Here is a 9,583-nt window from a genome sequence, read left to right as displayed (position 1 = left end):
AACATTTCTAGGCACATACATATCATAGACTTTGAATTAAATGGAAGACATTTACAAGTACTCGTTCCTTTAGAATATGAAAACCTTAAAAATTGGGAAACTTGTACAAGACTGAAACAAGTATTTCTTTGATATATTAAGAAATAAAATTAAAATGACAAAATGAATGTGTATCATAAAATAAACTGAAATTCTAACGTTTCTCTTTCTTGGTATCTTATTCCGGTTGGATATTCTGGCTGGAATTTCCCATTCAACCTTCGATGTCACTCGATCAATGTGAAGATCTTTCTGAATCATGATTAAGGAGAAAGTGTGAGCGTGACTTTCAACTCGGGGGAGAATGGTTGTTCAAAAGGGGAGAAATCAGTAAGGTTCTTCGTAGTAGTGGGTATTGGTACTTCCAACGAATAGAAAAGCACAGACGAGCCACATTTGGGGAAACTTGCACGTATAGTTCTTGGCTGACTGGTTATGCGTCTATGCCTATGTTTTCAGGGATGGATCCAATTCATGTCATTCGATTCGTGGGAACCGTGTTTATTCGTTTTTGTTTTTTAACTTACCGAATAACTAGGTTGAGCTAATTGCCAGAGGTTATTTAGTCAATACGACTTAGTTTGGGACATGTATTTAGCAATGAAGTGATTGCCAATCAGAAATCGTTTTGGATCTGTGAGGTTTGAAGAGATTTGGGATGTCGATAATTTTTATTAAAATCTTGAATACTTTGATGTCATCTCGTGTTCCAGATGCAAGCTTGGCTAATTCGGGGCCCATTAATTTTGTTGATGTTTCTCGTCTGCCGAAGGTTTTGATACGTGATTCTAGGGATGACCCTGGCTAGGGGGTTTGTTTCGATACAAGAATCAAACACTAGGCTCCTAATTAGACAACACTTTATTAAAAAAAAATAAAAAATTAAGCGTAAAACATGTTGTGATGAACGTACGTGGTGCAAAAAGTTCTCTCGATGATTTGATGAAGAATTAGTACGTGGACAATGAGGATCTTGATGATTATTAATTCTCGAAGTCGGACTCATAGTAGACTTTGTTTCAGGCTACTGTAGTGTTTGGCTAAGGCGAATTTTTTTCGAATGTGTAGTTTTTTTTATGTATTAATTATATTTACTAGTTTTTGCTAGTTATATTTTGTTCTTTAATATTAATATAATTTTAGCTTAAAAAAATATTTGTTGTATATTTTTATAATAAAATCTTAGTCGAACTTAATATTTAATTATGCGTAATATGTGTTGGGGAAATATGGATTAGTGGGTAAAAAATCAATAACCGGATTGATACTAGAATCGTGTAAACACTTTCTTAATAGATTATTTCGACCCACTTGGTCACGGGTTACACGAAATCACTATTAGGATAAGACTAGTATGAACAATCGTCTAGACAAAAAGATAATTGTTCCTTGCAATTCTAGAAAGTATAATCTGTAAGTTTTGTGTTGAAAGTGTGTTAGACATGTCCAAAATCTGGAACATTGTGTAAAGTGTCTAACCATTCATATGGAAATGAATCCATATATTTATAATGAGTCAAAAGGTGTTCACCAAAAGTCACAACCTTTCATGATACCCCATACATAGGTTGGAAGTTTATACCCATGTACAACAACAACAACAGTACCCAATACCACTTGAGTGGTGTATGGGGGAGGTGAGATGTAGACAATCCTTCCCTTATCCGAGAATAAAAACAAGTCATTTCTCCACCCAGAAAAGTAGAGAAAGTCATCCCTCTCTTTATTCGGCGGATAAAGAGATTGCTTCCGAGTGGACCTCCGGCCTTTTTTTATTTATTTATAAAAATAGTAAAAATAAAAAAAAAAAAAAAAAAAAAAAAAAAATATATATATATATATATATATATATATATATATATATATATATATATATATATATATATATATATATATATATATATATATATATATATATATATATTGAGACGCCATGAAAATGATAGGATCAAAATTTCATGGGTTTAAAAGTCTCCCTGAAAATCAATTTAGACTCTAAGCGGCTAAAAAATAAAAATACTAATACTAGTACTAGTGTTAGTAAAAAATAGTTAAAAGCAATAGTAATAATATTAATACCACAAATAATATTAATAATTAATATTAACACACCCATAATACAATAATAGTAATAATAATAATAATAATAATAATAATAATAATAATAATAATAATAATAATAATAATAATAATAAAAATAATAATAATAAAAGTAATAGTAGTAGTCGTAATAGTACCAGTACTAGTAATACCAAGAGTATTATAGTAGTAGTAACAATAATAAAAATAATACTAATAGTAATAGTAATAATAATAATAATAATAGTAATAATAATAATAATAATAATAATAATAATAATAATAATAATAAAAATAATAGTAATAATAAAAATAACAATAATAAAAATAGTAATAATAATAAAAACTAACAATAATAATATAGAGATAATAATAATAATAAATAAAGTAATAATAATAATAAAAAAGTAATAAAAAGCAAAAAAAAGCAAAAGTAAGAAACCTAATGAGAAATACTATTAAAAATAAAAAAATAACATAAAAGGACGTAACCCTACTCGACTATTCTAATTCTAGCCCTCCACGCACCCCTATCAGAAGTCATGTCCTCAGTCAGCGAAAGCTCCCTCATGTCGAGCCTAAGTCTATCCATCCACCTACGTGTAGGTCTACCCCTTCTCCTTACGCCATCGACCGTGAGTGCCTCGACTCTCCTTACCGGGGCAATACGAGGTCGCCTCATCACATGCCCAAACCATCGAAGCCGTTCTTCCCTTAGCTTGTCGATGATGCTACAGACTCCAAGGTTTTCCCTAAACACACCATTTGGGATCCTATCTAACATGGTTTTACCACACGTCCACCTAAGCATCCTCATTTCTGCTACTTCCATCCTTCTCTCTTGGGCCTTCGTCATTGGCCAACATTCTGATCCGTACAACATGGCAGGTCTAATAGCTACTTTAAAGAATTTCCCTTTTAATTTGAGTGGGATCTTCTTGTCGCACAAGACCCCTTTCGCCGCTCTCCACTTCAACCAACCTACCTTAATACGATGAGTCACGTCTTCGTCTATCCTCCCCGATTTGTGGAGGACCGAACCTAGATATCTAAACGACTCTTGTGGGTGCAAGATCTGGTCCCCAATGTTGATAATCCCTCCACCATTTAGTTCATCCTCACTCCTACTGAATTCGCACCTAAGATATTCTGTCTTTTGTCTGCTGATCCGTAACCCATTTTGTTCTAAGGCCTCCCTCCATTGTTCTAGTCTTCTGTTAAGCTCCTCATTTGATTCTGATACAAGCACGATATCATCAGCAAAAATCAGACACCAAGGGATGTTCTCTTGTATTCCTCGAGACAGCTCGTCTAGAATCAAAGCGAAAAGGAAAGGACTAAGGGTCGATCCCTGGTGCAAGCCTACTTCTATCGGGAAATACTCTGTGTTTCCCACAGGCGTCCTGACACAGGACTTCGCCCCATCATACATATCCATAATAGCTCTAATATATCTACTTGGGATACCCCTAACATTAAGTGTCTTCCAAATCAGCTTTCGCGGTACGCTATCATAGGCCTTTTCTAAGTCTAAGAAGACCATCTCTAGGCCCTTTTGTTTCTCCCTATACTTCTCCATAACGCTTCTTAGAATATGAATTGCCTCCATCGAAGAGCGCCCTGGCATGAAACCAAATTGGTTTTCTGAAACCGTAGTCTCGCGTCGAAGTCTAGTCTCAATCACTCTCTCCCAAAGCTTCATAGTATGACTAAGTAATTTTATGCCTCTATAATTACCGCAGATTTGGGCATCCCCTTTATTTTTGTAAATAGGGATAATCTCGCTGAGTCTCCATTCCGTAGGCATTTTATAACTTCTAAGCGTCTTATTGAAAAGACACGTTAACCACCTGACACCATCCTCGCCCAGGCACCGCCACGCCTCTATTGGGATCTGGTCAGGTCCTACAGCTTTGTTTCTACCCATCTTTCGTAGTGCCGAACTTACTTCTTCCTTCCTGATTCTCCTACAGAAACTGTTGTTCCGGAATTGTCCTATTCCCAAGTCCTGCGGAACTTCTTGGCGCCCAGGTCCTTCACCCACGAAAAGAGTTGAGAAATACCCTTCCCATCTTTTCCTAATTTCTTCTTCCTTCACTAAGGTTTGACCGGCTTCATCCTTGATAAACTTGATGTTATCTATATCCCTCCTCCTACGCTCCCTAGCTTTTGCAATCCTGTAAATATCATTTGCTCCTTCTTTGGAGTCTAGTTTCCTATACAAGTCTTCATACGCTTTATCTTTTGCACGGGCAACGGCCTTCTTAGCTTCTCTGTTGGCTTCTTTATACCTCTCTTCTGCCCTAGTTCTATCTTCACGTGTCCCGTCCCGGCATGTAATGAGCTCCTTAAACCTCTGTTGCTTAAGTGCGACTTTGGTTTGAACCTCATCACTAATCCACCATGATTCTCTATTAGACTTATGTCCTCTCGATGTCCCTACTGCCACACCTAAGGTTTCCTTGGCAACATCCCTAATAGCAGATGCCATCCTGGAACAACCCCATAACGTTTGGGGTTCAAATGTGCCTTTTGGGTTGAAAAGGCACATTTTCAGCGAATTCAGTGTTAAGCCGCGCCGCGGGTCCAGGAGCCGCGTCGCGGGCTAACACTTCCAAAAATGCCAAAACTCTCGAACTCAAAATCACCCTTTAAGCCGCGCCGCGGGCCCATGAGCCGTGCTTCGGCTTAAAGCTACTGCACACCAAAATCAAGTTTAAGCTTATTTTCAAGTGTGTTTAGCCTTTCAAGTCGCGTTTCGCATTCTTTCAAGTCGTGTTTCGCATTCCTTAAGTTCCAAATGTTATTTCCAAGCTCACTAACATATCCTCAAACCATTTTACAATTTACGAACGTGTACTACACACTCCCCAAATCCGTGTAGCGTTTCAATGGTTCGAGCACTTTCAACTTAGCAGTCCAATCAACTAAAATGACGCTGGATCATGCTAAAATCACCAACAATTTCCCCCCATTTTAGTATGATCCTTGATTACTAAAATACCAACAAACAGATAACTAGTGCATAAGTGTAAATGTCACATGGATTGAATTTACACATAGTATATTACACGTACAAGAATTCGAAAATCAAGGTGCTCTAATAGTTTGAACCCATCAATTCATTTGAAAACCTGTCGATAATATACACACTAGCTCCATACTTTCTACAATTAACCCGAAACTGTTATAAGCCATGTGTCTCAATCCTCTCATGAACATATCAAAAGCTAAGTCCCAAGCTTTCTTGAGGCGGCTTAACCTCATGTTCACGTAGGTAGTTTCTTTAATCTTGCTCCCGCGATGCAATTTTTCATGATAACTATTAAGAAGTATTTAACTTCAATCTTCTTTATCTCACGGGTCCGAACACATACTTTGGGATCATATATTAAATGTGTTCCAATCTTCAGATAGTAGGCTTTCCTCATTGAATTCAGCTCCTAGCGTTGTACTAGAAGGGAATTGAGTATCCCACTATGGAAGATTTAAATGGACTTCAATCCCACAACATTAGCCAACTTTTGCGCACATCCGGCTAATGCTTTTATCAAGTGATTTAGTCAAACTTTGTTGTGACCCAACAAACTTCACATATATCACTTCATTCGTGACCAACCCACGAAACACAATTTGTCTAAGGCATAATTGTCTAGACTTTCACTTGTTTCAATAACATGCCTTAGTCAAAGGACATCCCATAACTAGGGATCACCATGAACTTTCATCTTATTCATTATGACTTCAATCAATTTCCCTTTTTACAATCCTTTTAAACCAAGGATTTACCAAGTCCTTATTTTTCCATAAGAAACTTGTGAGTACCCAAACCAATTGATTGATTAGTCCTTGCATATGTCCACCTTTCACAAGTAATCAATGTAAACCTATAATTTATACACCCTTGATAATGCATCCCCATTATCCTTGTGTATACAATTATTACCATTACATTAGATAGTAAGATTATAATTATAAACATACCTTAGTTAATCCACTTCTAAAACCAAGAAGTAATGACAACAAGTTTATAATATCCATAATCTCAACATCAACCTTTTTGATCCAAGATACCCCATCTATACCAAGTGTTAAAAAACCAACAACTTGTAGATGTATAATTCTATTGATCAATAATAAACTCAAAATAATGTATATGCCTTAAGGATTTCCATTGTGAATTAAACCATAATTCATGGTTCTCTTTTACAAGTGCTAAAGTACTTAAGCTCCATCACAATATTCTTCTACTAGACCATGCTTAATCTTTCTATCACCATACTATATTGGTCACTCGATGTAATCACATACATCACACCACCAATTTCCAAAGCAAACCGATGTTTGAAACGGATAAACAACATGTAATCCTTATTTCATATTAAAACATATTAGTTTCACTAACTTGTGCCAATTTGATAAATCGTCAAATAGTTATGGACATACCTCATCAATGAATAAATATATCATGGACATTTTATTTAGTAACAAAATAGTCACTTCACAATCATAAAGATTGTTTTGTGACTTATCCAATAGATTATTACTACCCGTTAAATAGCCTAACAATTGTTACCCATTGTCTTGACAACAATCACAATTATTAACAACTCATGAGGGCCGGGGTTCTATGTCAATATCCAAAGAATGTATAAACAACCTTCTTTTATTGACATCGTTATACTCATGCATAATTGTACCAACATATTTATAAACATGGACTAATTCAAGAAAAGAGGATCAAAGTTTCTAGCAATTAATATGTGAAGACCCGTCCTAATCCATCCGGACGAAGTCCATATCGATTATAAACGATTCACAACAGTTGATTACATCGCGAGGTACTTGACCTCTATATGATACATTTTACAAACATTGCATTCGTTTTTGAAAAGACAAACTTTCATTACATCGAAAGTTGACAGGCATGCATACCATTTCATAATATATCCAACTATAATTGACTTGATAATAATCTTGATGAACTCGACGACTCGAATGCAACGTCTTTTGAAATATGCCATGAATGACTCCAAGTAATATCTATAAAATGAGCAAATACACAGCGGAAGATTTCTTTCGTACCTGAGAATAAACATGCTTTAAAGTGTCAACCAAAAGGTTGGTGAGTTCATTAGTTTAACTTAAACAATCGTTTCCATCATTTTAATAGACCACAAGATTTCAGATTTCCATTTCTCATAAACATACGTCCCATGCATAGAGACAAAAATATCATTCATATGGATTGAACACCTGGTAACCGACATTAACAATATGCATATATAAGAATATCCCCATCATTCCGGGATCCTCCTTCGGACATGATATAAATTTCGAAGTACTAAAACATCCGGTACTTTGGATGGGGCTTGTTGGGCCCGATAGATCTATCTTTAGGATTCGCGTCAATTAGGGTGTCTGTTCCCTAATTCTTAGATTACCAGACTTAATAAAAAGGGGCATATTCGACTTCGATAATCCAACCATAGAATGTAGTTTCACGTACTTGTGTCAATTTCGTAAAACAGTTATAAAAGTTGCGCATGTATTCTCAGCCCAAAAATATAAAGGGTAAAAAGGCAAATGAAACTCACGATACTGTATTTTGTAGTAAAAATACATATGACGTCATTGAACAATGCAGGGTTGGCCTCGGATTCACGAACCTATATCAATTGTGTATATATTAATACGTATAATGTAAGTTACAAAATTTCATTTATTAATATGTATTATTTATATATTATAGTTTTGTAGAATTTATTCTAACCTTTATTTTAAAACGTATACTTATATTATATTTTAAGTTATATTTTATATATATATCGATTTTATGTATATATATCTATAATGATTTACGTTTATATAAATAGTGACATTAATATATTTATATACATATATTTGTGGTTAGTATTGTATTTATGAAATTTTATTAGTTTGTTATGTGAATTATTAATACAATCCTAGTATATACCATAAGTATATATATAGTGTACAAAAGATTTATTTGTTAAAATAATAATTTAGATAATAATGATTTACTAATAATAATAATAATTTTATTAATAATGATAATACTAATAGCAAAAAAAATGAAAATGATAACTGTTAATGATACTAATAATAATAACTCTAAAATAATATTAATACTAATACCATACTTATGTTAATAATAAGGGTTCTAATATTTATAAAATGATAAATGATAATCATAATAATACTAGTAAATATTAATGATGATACTGATAAATATGATATTATTAATTGTAAATGTACTGATGATACTATTATTTATAAACCGGTACAAATTCTAATATTGATGATAATAATATATTTTTATTTCCTTCATAATAATAATAATGATAATCATAATCATAATCCTAATGATGATAAAATACTAAAATGATAAGTTTATTACTAATAATAATATTATTAATACCTATCATAATAATAATAGTAATGTCTATAATACTTTCAAATATGATAACAAGTATGATACTAATAATAACAATAACAATAACAATCAAAACAATCACAATAATAATAATAATACTAATAATAATTAATATATAATAACAATAATAAAATTAGAAAAGAAAACTACCTCACATGAAAAGAGTTTCAAAAAAAAAAAAGAAACTACCGTCCTCTGGACTCGATCTCGTGACCACATGCTCACACGCAAACACTCTCGACCATCCCACCAATTCTGATTCTCTGTACTAATATCGAATTTAAATTTTATATATAAACTGTTTTTCTTCTATTCCTCTTCTTCTCCACAAGTCTCATGGATTCAACAAAACATCAATAACCAAAAAAAAATAAAAAATCGGGGTTCCCTTTAAAGCTTCAAAACATTACAGAAAAAAAAATAATTTGGGTTCTAAAATAAAAAAAAAACACTAAAGGCCTACTGCAGCGTCGGTTCTTGGAACAAAACAAAAAAAATTGATTTCGTAATAGATAACATTATAGATAATGTTTATAACACGAAATAGTTTTCTAAACATGTATAAAAACTACTGGAATCGTCAATTTGATCAGAAACATATACACGAACGCGAATTTGTCTCAAGAACAATTGTTGACTTTTTTTAAACTAAACTTTGACTTCAAAATTCAAGATCGATATAAAGATTTGAGAGTTGAGATTTTGCAGATAGATTCAAAGAAAGATTTCTAACCTTTCTGCATTTTTAGATTTTGAAACTTTATTCGAAATTGAATTAAGAGAAAAAAAAAATTGGAGCGTGCAGAGAAGAAGAAAACAAAAATATCGCTGTGCTCTTTAATCCCATTGGATTTCCTTTTTATTTGATTTGCAATTATACATAATCATGTTGTAATAATAGAGATCGGTTGATAAAAAATGGAGAAAATGTCAACACAGGTTCACGAGTTGGGAGCAGGAAAGAAACAAAAAAAATAATAATAATAGAGATAAAGGATACAGAGGTCA

This window comes from Rutidosis leptorrhynchoides, chromosome 5 (assembly GCF_046630445.1).
Source record: "Rutidosis leptorrhynchoides isolate AG116_Rl617_1_P2 chromosome 5, CSIRO_AGI_Rlap_v1, whole genome shotgun sequence".
NCBI lineage: Eukaryota > Viridiplantae > Streptophyta > Magnoliopsida > Asterales > Asteraceae > Rutidosis > Rutidosis leptorrhynchoides.
This window is presented reverse-complemented; position numbering follows the sequence as displayed.